Source organism: Lampetra planeri, chromosome 21 (genome assembly GCF_965212315.1).
Source record: "Lampetra planeri chromosome 21, kcLamPlan1.2.h2, whole genome shotgun sequence".
Lineage (NCBI taxonomy): Eukaryota > Metazoa > Chordata > Hyperoartia > Petromyzontiformes > Petromyzontidae > Lampetra > Lampetra planeri.
In genome coordinates, this window is record NC_136127.1 from 4,580,968 (window position 1) to 4,595,504 (window position 14,537).

Sequence of the window (14,537 nt, forward strand, 5' to 3'; positions counted from 1 at the left end):
CTATGATCCTGCCAACCTGAGTTCAATTCCCGGCCGTGCACATCACCAGTGGTGAGTGGTATTTGAGCCCATCCTGGGTCTTCAATAAAGTTGACAGCCTCAAATGGCTACCTGGTTTAATGAACACTGGGGAGACAGAGGTGGCCAGGCATTTTGCTAGCCACACTACCCACTCATACGTGATAGCTTCTCAGTATAAGCAATTTCCCCTACAGTGAATAAGAGAAAATGGGGCGTCTTTTTTTAGCAGTTGTAGTGAATATCCATAAGTGGCAGTAGGGGAGAATGCTATGGTCTTGTGTGAATGAGTAGCAGGTGCGGATAAAATCACTAAGCGACCAACACTTCCGTGCGTAAAGCCCATTGCACGGGCGGAAAGAGATTAATTTGCCTTGGCGCATGGGTCGAATTCATTTAAACAAAGCGAGAATGAATGAGTTTGAGCATGTACGCCTTTGTGTGTGTGTATAAGTGTATGTGTAGTGACATGGAATGGGTCACTACGGCGCGTAGCGCTGGTTACTGGGAGAGAGCGGCATCGTGGGTGTAAGAGCCCAATTTATCAGCAGGGCAGGTGAAGAGTGCCACTGGAGCGCGTAGCGCCGGTTGCTGGCAGAGAAGGGCCATTTGAGGATACAGCAGCCGGTCTGCCAGTAGGGCACGTGATAGGCCGGAGTAACGGATATAGGGTAAACGTGACAGAGAGGACACGTGGGGCAGAGCCCAGAACCTTCTGGTAGGTTCCATAAGGGGGCGTGGCCGAGGGCAGAGCCAGGCCACGCTAGAGAGGATAAAAGGGAGGCCCCGACGCTGGGTTGGGGCTGTCGTTTCGAATGGAACCCGTCTTCTACGCAAGTCTTCGTCGCCGTCTTCACCTCCTCGGTGTTGTGGGTCAGGCAATGTGCCGGCTGTCCTGACCCGTGTGTAGTTATCCCCTGTACTGTGGAAGTGTAGAATAAACGTGTATGCCTCCTACTATTAGTGTTTCTGAAGTGACTACTAGGGGGGAGCGGCAGGGTGGCGGCAAGCGTGCAGCACACGAAACCCGGCGACCCGAGTTCGATTCCTGCTCACGGTCAATATTAATGAGATTGTCTGAACTGGTCCTGGGCCTCCCCTAGGTTGACTCAGCCTAAAATGAGTATCTCGTGCAGTGTGTAAACATCGTTACGAGAGAGACAAAGGCGGCCGAGCGTTGTGTTGGCCACTCACCCCCTTGTATGCCGTGCCGGCCTTCATCGGTGCTTGCTAACAGCTCTTGCCCCAACAGTCGTTCAAGGCTATACGGGGATCTTTGTCTTTGTGTGAGAGAGAATACAGGTGGTGTCTGGAAACATATGTGATGGACAAAGCCAAATTAAACTATGGAATATTGCATTTCGTTTAAAAAAATGTTTCTGCTGTGTGCGCATGTGTGTGTGTGTTTGCCCTACTTACTAGTCTGTTAACCCAGAACACCTGGGTCTCTCCCACCCTGACCTGCCAGTTTGTCGTCGAGACTCCACGTGGCCTAAAAGCACACCTAGCTTGACAAGAAAAATCTGCCATTTAGTGGAAATGGAGACTATTTGTCGTTGTTGTTGTTGGATGCATGCTCGCGTATGTATGGAATGGGGGCGTGGTGATTATCGTCCTGCACTATGAACCCCCGCAATCTGAGTAAAACTTTAGCTATGACTAATATCAGTGTGGAACGATACATGAAGCAGTCTTGCCCCCCGCACACCCCCCTTCACCAACCCGCAATTGCCAGTGTGATGAAATAAACTAAACTATTTAACCTCTATATTTTTATTTTACCAGGTAAGGCCCATTGAAATACAGCTCTTTTTCAGAAGCGACTTGTACACAAATGATAGCTCAACGAAGTGGCTTATCACGTGGAAATTTATAGCAGCCAAAAACTCTAAACGCATGATGTTGATTGTGGAAGGAAAAACCGGAGGACCCGGTGAAAAATCCAGGCGACCACGAGGAGAAAATGCAAACGCCAAAGACACAGGCGTCAGGGTCGGGATCGAACCCACGTCCTCCCGTATACCAGGCAAGCTAGTTAACACCTGGATGCATGCGGCATTCGGAGGCCTTCATCCAGAAGTGGGTTCATAAAGCGCTGTTAAATAGTATTTATTTTGTATATGTCATGGTACAGGTTCAATCGCTGTCTATTAGCGTACTTCATTAAGTGGTAATTGAACCCATAACCTTGGCTTCGTGTAGTTTGACAATCCTGAGCTCAATTCCCAGCCATACACATCATGGCTGCCGCATCAGAACTTGTTCTGGGCCTCACCGATGACTACTCAGCCTCAAATGGGTAGCAGTGCATTGTGCCAAATCAACACTGTAGAGGCAAAGGTGGCCAGCCATTTGTGATGCTGGCCACGCTGAACACTCACGTGCCATGCCGACCTAAATCGTTTCTCAGGAGCAACCTTTCACCAATGAAAACCATGTCCTGGTTAAATACTGAGATCTTTATCGTACACATATAGTGCGTATTTCATTATAATACTAATGGAATGTTCAGCGGCAACTGTACAGGAAATAAAGTGTTTTCATAATAAAGAGCATGTTGGGTTTTTTTTTCTTACCCCCAACACATTCATAATAAGCTGTGCCATATGCCATTTCATGATTTCAACCGCAAAAATGCTTATTAACAGCCAATGTCCTACGACTGCCCATTGAAGCAATGGGATGGTGCTCCTCCCCAATGCCACGGTCCCGACTCACGAGAAGAAAACTGCTGTTGACTTAATAATAAAATGTAAATGTATATAACGCCCTTAAACAATCGTTTTCAGAGCGCTATGCGTGAAAAGGTGGAAATAGTTTAACATCGACCGAGGAAAGAAGAAGCGAGAAAGACGTTTGAAAGTAAATCGAGAGAGAAAGACATTTTTAAATCCTTTATATTAAGTTCGCGTGCTTGCTTGCTTGCTTGCGTGCTTGCTTGCTTGCTTAGGACCGTGCAAATCTTTCGGTCGTTTTTTAACCCACTTCCCGTGATCCAATCGAGCTGACATTTTCCACACAGACTCGTTGTGCCAGACAATTATTGTTCGTGAAAAAAAATTCCCAAAATGTTACACTTTTTATGCAAAAAAAATATTTTACATATATTCAAATAGAACGCATTCATGGCTTTGGCTGAACGTCAGTGTAAGAGCCCAGAGCGTAACCCCTCCACAGGCCGTGGCGGAGTAGCGCAGTTGGTAGCGCCCTCGCTTCCCATGCCAAAGGTCGCGGGATCGATCCCTGCGTCCTCCACAGGCGAATACATTTTTAAATCCTTTATATTACGTTCGCTTGCTTGCTTGCGTGCTTGCTTGCTTGCTTACGACCGTGCAAATCTTTCGGTCGTTTTTTAACCCACTTCCCGTGATCCAATCGAGCTAACATTTCCCACACAGACTCGTTGTGCGTGACAATTAATTTTCGTGAAAATTTTTTTCCAAAATTTTACACTGTTTAGGGAATTTTTTAAAAATATTTAATTACCAATTGCTTAATGCTGGCAGACAATCATCTGACCCATAGGTGGCAGCCATCTCAAGCCAGACGACGAGAGGACTCTAGCCGCCATGCATATAAAGGATTTAGAGTGAAAAACTTTGTTTTTACGGGTTAATTTTTTAAACAAATATTTTGTGCTCGATATTTGACGTCCCACGAAGCGGCATTCGCCTTTCATGGACCCCAACTGGACTTTGATGACGGTAGGCCAAATGATCTCTGGCGGCCAGAATTTGCACCCGTAACAGATTTAGTGTGATCCCTCTGAAGACAGCACCAGCCAGCTGGATATGCACGCAACAGATTATAATATCAGTGCACAGCTCGGTTTTTGGGCAATGTACTGCTAGATGAAGTCCTTAGGTCTTCACACGAAATTTCAGTCACGGGGAGGGCTACTTGACCATACTTCACCACACTGGTCAGCGCTGGTTGGTGAAGTTCAAGTAGTTGGAGGAGGGGACGGGGTTGAATCATTCGTCAGTTCGGAAATCCATTGCCATACACTAATCCAATATACAGTGCCAGTATACCATATTGCAATAACACCCAATTGCCATTGTATATCCTGGCAAGCATTGAATAATTCCTTTTATTTTTAAATCATTGAGTCATGCCAGCATCTAAACATGCAGAAAAAGCTTACATTCCTTACTCTGATTTCAATGGACAAATATTAGGATTTAATTAGTGAAAACCATTTATTATTATTTCCTTACCGAAGCTGGCATAAAGGTCTAGGAATTATACTGTTCGTTAAAACGCATCTCCCCTCTCATTACCTTAATTGAATGGCCCAAAAGTGAGCAGACTTGTTGAAGATATGCTGTATTCAAAGTCGGATCTTTCACAACAAAAGGGATTTTTTGATCGGAAACTGCCCACTTCTTTTCCTTGGATTGTCCCAAAAGTAATAAATGGGCTTAAACCCCATATTGATGAAAAGAAGGTACTTTTTCCAGTTCCGTTTGAAGAAAGTACCATTTGCCAGCCTAGGTTTCAAATAAAAGTGATATTTTGCCAACGTTGCATTTAGGGTGCGTTGCGCTGGCAAACCACAGAACGATGGCGTTGAAGGGATTTTTCGAATTCGATCTCAAATAATAACGTCGTGGCCATCACCACGCAGGCCTGTTTCGATTGTTTCTGCCTCGCCAGCGTCGATTCTCACGGCTGAAAACCGGTACTCATTTTCAGCTGAGTCAATCTAGTGAGTGGATTAGCATGGTCCAGATATTCATAAAAAATTTGTTCAATTGAAACCAAGTCACAATGGTATTACACTGCGGTGCACTAAACACCGTGTCGCAGTTGTTCTAATAAAAAAAAACAAGTTATGTTGAAAAAAACCTTTTTTTAAACACGCTTTAATAAAATGTACAAGTAATGGAAGAACTCCACAACTCCAGGAAGTGTCCCCGAAGCTTGCCATCACGTAAGGGACTGTGGTTATTTACAGCCAACGTCAGTTGACCGTGGACAATTACACCCAAGCCGAAACATAACCTCTAAAAATAATGTTTAAAAATAAACATTTTTATTTTTTTATGATAGAATATAGTATTGTCATCAGTATGACATAAGCATCCCACGTTTGCAGTCGATACCACGTTGGTAAGTGGGTTAAAAGGGAGTTACAAGATTTGAGGATACAACAACGACAACAACAGACAGAGTGAGTTAAATGAAAGCGTGTAAAAATTAACACGCAAAGACAACTTTCCCCTGTTCAGGACCATTTACCAAATATGTAAGTCCTGTTAGTAAGTGCCTAGTATTGTCGGAAAAGAACGTGAAAGGGAGTGTGAGCTGCACCCTGCTTGCCTGCTGTTTCTCTCCCGTCCCCCCACCCTCAAGTCCTGATATTCACACATTGTACCAGAAACTCATGTATGACTGAGTTGTCATAAGGAAGGCCCAGGAAAAGTTTTTATACCACTTGCCACTAATACCACTAATACCCAAATTTACGTAGGAACTGTAGCACGGTGCGCGAACCACTGCCGTACTTTTCCCCTATTAAACACGAGCAACAACAACACTAAGTGGCGGTGACATTACCTTGTGCCAGGCTAGGTGCACTTTGGGACCGTGTGAAGTGTCGAAGGTTCGCTGGTAGGAGGTCATGGAACAGACCCAGGTGCCATGGGTTGACTGACTGATGCACCACCTGTGTTGCCTACTGTGCTGACTTCCTGCGTTTCACGCACACGCACACACACACACTCTCCCTCTCTCTAAATAACCACACAGACCCCCATATAGAGTGGCTCATTCTCATTTTGGTACCAGCGTGCACTCTTCTATAGATCGCAGTCTACCAGTATGAAGCCGAGTGGCCTATGGCCTCATACCTCAAAGCTATCTTCACATCGGCAAACTGACATCAACATGAAACTTGGCAGCACCGGCAGACAAGCGTGCATGTGCACAATCTGTCCTTGACTCTCAACCAAGCATTTCACAACGGAACCTTTAAAGCTAGAACAGTATAACGTGGGCTACTGTTCAAGTTGACAGAGTGCAGATAACGCAGGCTCTGGCAATCCGACAAGGGGGCCACTGCGGATAGAAATTCAAAGAAGCAAGGCGGTCCAGTTGTTTTGGCAGCGCCTTTATGAAGAGTTCGAGCTCCATACAGGAACTTTTACCGACGATATTTTGTTTTTACTTATTGGCTACCGATTATACATATACTGTAGTATCGCGAATTTTGCTAACTCCATATAGATCACTCGGAAGGTTGCTATAGCGAGTTTATCTGTATGTGGGGTGTTGCATGTGTGCTTCAAATGTTGACTTAAGTGGTTGTGTGTGTGTGTGTTTACAAAGTCAGCCAGGCGTGGTGTTGGTCACTCATTTTACTTCAACAGTCTGTATGGCAATACGTGGGGGAATATTTGTCCTCGTTAATCAAGGGAACCGTGGTGTAGTCGTCAATGCAAAACGCTCCAATCCCAGAAATTAAAAAACTGGGTTTGATTCCAGACATTAGAGGCAAATGCATTTAACACGTAGGCTTTGCGACCAATATTATCCATGCCAAGTTTTTTTTTGGATCATATCAATGTTAATGTGTAGGGTTAGGGCGGAGGTGGGTTTACGACACATTTACGTTCATGCGATCTTACCTCCCCGCCTGTCCCCCCCCAAAAAAAGTTATCAGAGGCAAGTGATTCGAGAACATTTCCCAAGCCTGGTGTTATTGTTGTGCGGGGTGGTGACGCAGTGGTGAGCACACTGTGCTAAGACTCCAGGGGAAAAGTGTTCAAGTCCGGATCATGGCTAAGATGAGCGGCGAGTGATATTTGGAACTGGTTTCGGGACCCCTTGCTCTAGGTCCGCTCAGCCTTCAGTTCGTACGTGGTTGCGGTGTTTAAAGATCAGAACTTGGGGAGACAAATGTGGGCAGGCAAAATGGCTCCCCACGTCAGTATCCCCCTCTTGCCATGCCAGCGTTAATAGCTGCTCACTAAAAGGTGCATACTCCTGATGAGTACTCCACTTAACAGGGAGCCGTTTGTATGTGTCACTGGATGTGTGGGCATGTGTGGTGTGCGTGCATGTGGCGGTAGCGCTGTGTGTAATTCTTGGCCATGGTACAACCATTGTTATATTCTTGGTTCTTTCGGTAAAGTCACGTAAAAGGGAAATAATAAAATAATATTAATATAAAACAATAAAAATTATCACGACGTTTCGACTGCAACACAAGCAATCATCATTTTCTTGCTGTGGATTTCACACCTGATGATGATTGCTTGTGTTGCAGTCGAAACGTCGTGATAATTTTTATGGTTTTATATTTATATTATTTTATTATTTCCCTTCTACGTGACTTTACCGAAAGAACCAAGAATATGAATCCCTGCAGTCACGAAAGCTTAAAAAAAAATACAACCATTGCTATTTGAATCTTGCTTAGACCTCCGCCTAAGTAGATTTAAAATAAAAGTGGAAATTTATGAAGTGGCCTATGTCTACATCAGCATTGGGCAGACAACTGCGGCTGGGCATGCACGATACCGTCCCAACCGCCCATGTTTACGTGTCACGGTGGCTTTAATAGTTTGCACAACAACAGCACTTGCCCCAAGTTTCACGAAGGTGGATCTTGTATGTGCTTCTGTGGTGTATAAATAGCATCGTCCCTGTCTCCGAACTTAACATTGGCACTCGTTTCGACACTAACCCTGACACTATGGAAAATAACTCAACACGCTCGACCAGAACAATGGCCTTTCTTTATAGCCCACGGTTTACGTGCTGTGGTTGATCAAAAAGGGCCATTGCCTAAAACGTTGCCAATCACAGATGTTTCTTCTTGTAGGGGAAGAGTGGGTTGTGTCGAGTGTTTTTTGCTACTTGTGTTTGTGAACCACTGCTAATGCAGCATCACCAAATAATCTGAAACTTCGAGTTTGTTTCAACGTTTGCCAGGCTGTGCTTGACCCACCTGAATTGCAGTCGTTGCTCTGCATCTACATCAGCAGCCATTCGAAAGAAAAAGAATAGGATGAGTAAATAGAAAGACACGTACATTTTAAAGGCACCGCCGCTGGCACCAACACAACAACCCAACTCTACACATCTGCAGAGTCACCCCCTCGACTCATACACCACTCGTTCGGCTGGCTCTCGGACTTCAGACGTCCAACAGCGTCGACATGTGTTGGTTGGGTCCTTAGTTCACCGAGATGGCTCTCCGATCGTGATTTGAAGTCACGGCCTTCTGAATGTTTAAAGCCACCCGTTAGTAGCGCCCAGAGGTGGGACAAAGTCATTGTTATGCAAGTCCAAGTCGAGTCGCAAGTCATCAAATTCATGACTCGAGTCTGACTCGAGTCCAAGTCACATGACTCGAGTCCACATCTCATAGGTGGGACAAAGTCATTGTTATGCAAGTCCAAGTCGAGTCGCAAGTCATCAAATTCATGACTCGAGTCTGACTCGAGTCCAAGTCACATGACTCGAGTCCACACCTCTGGTAGCGCCACTTGGGAAGATGTTGGAGGTACACTAATGCATATTGAACCACGTCGACAATGGTAACGGGATGTTGACGCTCACGACGGACAATTGAAAAGTTAGTTAAGCCCTCACCAACCGTCGATAGGTACAAGGTCTCCGATGTTCTTCATCCGTGCAAAACCCTGCAAAGTACCATTAGCACGTGGTGCACAGGCATGCAGAGCATGCTGAGCTGATACAGGGCACGCAGACAAAAGTATGCAAGGTCTGTGATAAAACATGTGCACTACTGACTGATAAATATTCACAATTACATGGCAGCTTAATCTTTGTATGTATTTTTTTCTACATTGACGATGGACATTTTAAGGTTTTTAAAGATTTGAATTCCGCGAACAAATAGTTTATCTTGACACTAATAATTAATTGTAGTTCCATCTCAACAACTAAACATAGTTTAGCTTAAAAAAACTCGTAAGTTTAAATTCCAGTGGTAACGGCCTATAATTCTCACTCAATAATCTCACTTTATTTTATTTTATTTGAGCACAGTTGGGGAGCAAAGATCCAACGCCCCAAAAGGGCAGATAGTCAGCAACAAACAGCACTGCTGAAGATGTATTAGATAAGCGTAAATACATTTCTTAATCTTGATTTGAAGATTTCGTGACTGCAGGAATCCAACCAAAGAGTATACATTTCTTAAATCGAGCAAGGTTATAAGAGCTTGGGGAAAAAGAGAAGATGGGAGTGAATTCAAAAGGCAAGCAAAAAGAGAGTGGTTTAGACTGAGTTAACATCTCTCCACAGTGACGAGATGTTAACTACTTCACCTGGTATGGAGGAGGTCGTGGGTTCGATCCCGAACCTAATACCGAAAATTCGGAGTTTGCATGTTCTCCCCGTGGTCGCGTGAATTTTTCTCCGGGTCCTCCGGTTTTTCTCTCCACATAAACAAAACATGCATTCAGAGTATTTGGCTGCTATATATTTCCACGTGATAATTATCCATTTCGTTGGGCTATCATTTGTGGTCAGCTCACTTCTGAAAAAGAGCGTCACAGCTTGGTGGGCCTTACCTGGTAAAATAAAAATTGATAATTGGTTCTTTACCCTTCTATCTGGCAACAAAACTGACACCTTTTTTACAAGGAGTCATGTTTGCATAGACCGCAATACCTGCAGTCATAATACAAACAAAAGAACATAACTCTGATAATGTGCACTGTCCTTAAAGTTGATTGATCCACACCCGAGACAGCTTTCCTTAGAGCCTAGTCTCATATGGGTTGGACCAGATGACGCCAAAAGGCGCACAACTCAAAGACAATGCACCATCAGAGTATGAGAGCTCGGGGCAAGCATCTACACTATGGGAACCTCATTTGCCTGTAAAAATATGATAATTGGTTCTTTACCCTTCTATCTGGCAACAAAACTGACACCTTTTTTACAAGGAGTCATGTTTGCATAGACCGCAATACCTGCAGTCATAATACAAACAAAGTTTTGTTGCCAGATAGAAGGGTAAAGAACCAATTATCATATTTTTACTGGCAAATGAGGTTCCCATAGTGAAAATAAAAATTGTTTCGTTTAATGTATATGCCTTATCACCACTGATGTCCATGAGTGGGAATTCAACCGAGGTATTTGGAGTACACGAACCCCTATGCCACCACTTCACATTTATACGTAAGTCGATATATCCACATATATATGTACAAAGACAAAGATCTCCCAGCCCCACACCCAGCCACCTTTGTCTCCCCACCAATAATATTTACATATCACGCCAGGTTCTCATTTAAGACTGAGTCAACCATGGGGTAGCCCCAGGACCACTTGAAATGTAAAATCGCCAATGCTGTTAGCCGTGGCTAGGATTTGAACTCAGGTCGCCGGGTTCGTAGCGCAGTGCACTAACACAACAACCACACCATCCCACAAAACGCCCCCGCACTCCCTCCCGTTTGTACGTTTGGACGCTCACCCGCGCACAAACACACGTGCATGTCTTTTGAGAATATTAAAGTTTCAGGCATGAAGAGGCAATCTGGTATCAAAATTAGAATCACTTGCAAAACAATGGAAAAATAAAACACATTTTAACCCAAGAGCTTTGATGAAATCTCATTTTAAATGCAAACACAACCCTTCATATGAAAGACAATTCACTAAACTTTAAGAAAATCTGTTTGCCCATTTTGAGTCAAATGAGGTAAGCAGAGGGGGGACAAAAGAAATGGTGAAAACGAGATCAAACTTAAGGTTCCATAATATGTGCTAATGTTACACTGATATTTGAGAATAAATCAATACAATAAATAACAGACCACTGATTTTTAAAAACCTGTTTACACTCATCATCATTAGCTGTTTAACAAAGACGGCCACTGAATTGTGTGCTTTTTGATGCCCTTCTACAGCCGTCTGGAACACGCTTCCTTCTGCCGATATTAGCAAGTCACTGGAGCTATGGACCGTTAAATCAAAATTGAAAACTAATTTCTTTAGAACTGCTTTTTACGTTTAGTTTGTTGTTCTTCCCCCGCACCTCCGATGACGACGATTGGCTCCGTACAGTGCGAAAGAAGTTCAGTCTTGGTCAATCCACTGCTGGATGAAGGCTCCCTAGACTACCTCTCAGGGCCCTGCAATAGTAACGATCAACCAGCATCTGCAGATGAACTGATTTCATTGCGCTATTTGCTTTTCATTATCACGTTGAGCTTTCTTAAAGCAAACCAAAACCTGCCTGTCGTCCACCTCTTAATTTCATCATTTTGATTTCCATCTGCCTTCAGTAGCTGTCCTAGGTACACGCATTCTGCTGTGTCCCCCACTATGGAGCACATAAATGTATCCTTTACCTATCATCATCTTCATCATGATCTGCAGCCATTCTCCGTATTGCTGGATAAGTGTTTCCAAATGTTGGCTTCATTGCCTCTGTTCCCGTGCAGCTGAAATGTATTGATACACCTTCAAGAGGAAACTGCTGTACGGATGCCACACGTATGATGAGCAGTACAAATGTTGTTGGCGATGTCTTATTAACACCAGGTGCATTACCACTCACGTAGCTCAATATTGTTCAACACAGAATGAAGAAAAATAAGAATATTTTTGACCCTTTCTGGCAATACAACAGGTGTTAAGATGTTCAAACACCGAAATAGATAGCTTTTGCAAGGCATCGGGTCTGCATTAACCACACAAACTTGTGACAAAACATGAAAACAAACATGCTCTGTTAATCATTAGACCTCCGTTGCCAGTACCATAGTGCATTGTCTTTGAGCTGTACGCCTTTTGGCGTCCTCTGGTCGAGCACCAATTGGGTCGAGGCTCAAAAGAAAGCCGTCCCTTGGTGTGGACCAATCAGTTTCAAGGACAATGCCAATATATTATCATAGTGTGTTTTTTGTTTGCATTTTGACTGCAAATATTGTGGTTAATGCAAACATGAATCCTTGTAAAAAGGTTTCAGTTTTGTTGCCAGAAAAAAGGGGGAAAACCCTATTATTATGCTCTGTTCATATATATGCATTGTCTTTGAAAACTGATTGGCCTACACCAGAGACAGCCTTCTCTGTGGCGCTGTCTCACCAGTGCTCGACTAGACAATGCCCAGAGGTGAACATCACCAAGACAATGCAAGCATCAGAGCACTTACAGCTCGGCTACAAGTCTTTTCCACGTCGCTGCCGGTGGTGACGGCCGATGGCCAATTATAACGACGGGAGTGGCAGCCGAGCACATGGGATGACAAAATGATCTCGTGTGTGCAGGTGCTGGGTGGAATTTCAAAATCGACGAAATGCGAGAGACGGCGACGGCTTGGGGAGGCCTTTACCCAGCAGCAGAGGTCGCAAACGGGTTTTGATTCCTTACCCGTACCCGTACCCGGCCGCACCAGGGTCGTACCCGTACCCTACCCGTAACCGGCCGGGTACGGGTAGGGTATCGGGTACCTGATTGCGACCTCTGGGATGAAGCCATGTTGCAGGCGCGGGTGGGTTGATTCTAGGAACTTGAATTGTGAGAAGAGACAAGACGTTGAGAAATGAGTGACAAATAGGTTACTCACCAGTGACTCACGGTCTACCCGTACCCGGCCGCACCAGGGTCGCAAACGGGTACCCGTACCCGGCCGGGTACGGATAGCCGGGTATCGGGTAGGGTACGGGTATCGGGTACCCGGTTGCGAACTCTGCCCAGCAGTGGATGAACCGTGGCTGATGACGGTGATGAGTGTCATGGCACTGACGGTTCTTTTTTAATATATCAGTCACCAATTATGTGTTCATGCACCCAGGTAGCAAAGTGGTCGGAGAACTCGACTCACAGTCAGAAGACGGCAGGGTATCATCACAGTCGGGGGGGGGGGGTGGCCTCAGCCCATCAAGATCACATCAGGGTTAAATAAATTAGTACTGCTTCGTGGTTGTCCTATGGAGAGACTGGCCTCTGCCACAGCAATGTGAAAGTTGAAGCTCTAACTTTAAGATTGCTGACAGAGATCCGTTTGGCATTCGCACTCATTAGAAATGCTTATAAAGCTCATTGACGTCATCTGCCGCAATTCTCTGTCTGCGGCTGAAGGAAGGCGTTCTCATGCCGAAACCAATGCCCATGTATATATACGCATAGCTTCAACACGTGTTGCGATCCACTCTAACCCGGCTTGCGAGTGTCCCTGTGAATGGCTGCTGCAAGCGGGAGTGTCAAGAGCGTGGGGAGAGATAAATTAAAACGCATCCCCAGGGCTCGGATTGAAATGCACGAACACCTGGTCCTCCTGCATCCGTCAGCAGAGGGGAGATTACGCAGAGAGGAAAGTTAGATGACCCCCCCAGGAAGCCAGTGTCGCGTGGTCAATCAACCGGGCTTTCGAAAAAAAGGTCACGACAAGACAATTTAACAAGCGAAACTTTCCCCCTTCTCGATAAGAAGTGCGCAGGGCGTGAATGCGCCTGCAGCTGAGAATAACCACTCAGGATGTAAGTCAGGAGTGATGGCTTCTCTCTCCACTCGATTGAGCGTGAGGTGGAGCTTCGTTGTCCACCGGCAGTTCTGAGACAGTGGTGTAAATTCCACGTTCCTATGGCAAGGCCAGTTTATCCACATGACAGCTTGCTGTTTTTTTCGCGTAGCGGGCAAGTGTATTTGTATATAAAACAACTTTTTTGTTTGTTAGTTGACCTTTCGAAATAGTGCTTGGGCATGGCAGATGTGAGCTCATGCATATTAATCTTGAAATAATGGGACGATAAATGCTTGCGCAACTTTTGCAATACCATTTTTCGAAGACATTTCCTCTGAATGGATCCTCAGAGATTCATGCATCCCATTGATGGGAATGTCCAGTTCCATTTGTATTTCAGGGATGTTTAAAGTATTATACTTTAACAGATATAGTCAACCACTCATAAGTTGATATGAATAAGTAAAACGAAGTTCATGATCTGCACTCAATCGAGCAGAAGCAAGCAGAAAGTGAATTGGAGGTCATTAAACATTTTTGGGTTTTATTAACACTCGTAGTCAAATTGTCTCCCAGTGATAAAAAAACTAAAATCCACATGCCTATATGGTGGGTCCCAGTCCATGCGTATAAAAATAATAACTTCAAGGTGTAACTCACCACATAGTATTCACTCGCTCTCGAAGAGAGAAAACCACTCAGATGTGCGAGGAACAACCACAGACAGCCAGGCATTGAGATGACACCAAATCCAACCCCTCCCGCACGCACAAGCCCTGCGGCCCTCTATAAATATATGAGAGTGCTATCAGGATGGACAACAACAGGAGCATTAAAAGTGTGTTGTTTGGAAAAATGGAAGGAACCGAGAATAGAGGAAAACCTAACAGAGAATGGCTTGACGACTTAAGAGATTGGTGCCAGGAATACTGTCCAGGCAAGTGCTGTTAGTGAGCACCTACGACGTTCGGCACAGCACACAAGGTGGCTATAACTACGCCCGGCCGCCTCTGTCTCACTGGTGGTGATGTTTACACGTCGTACCAGGTACTCATTT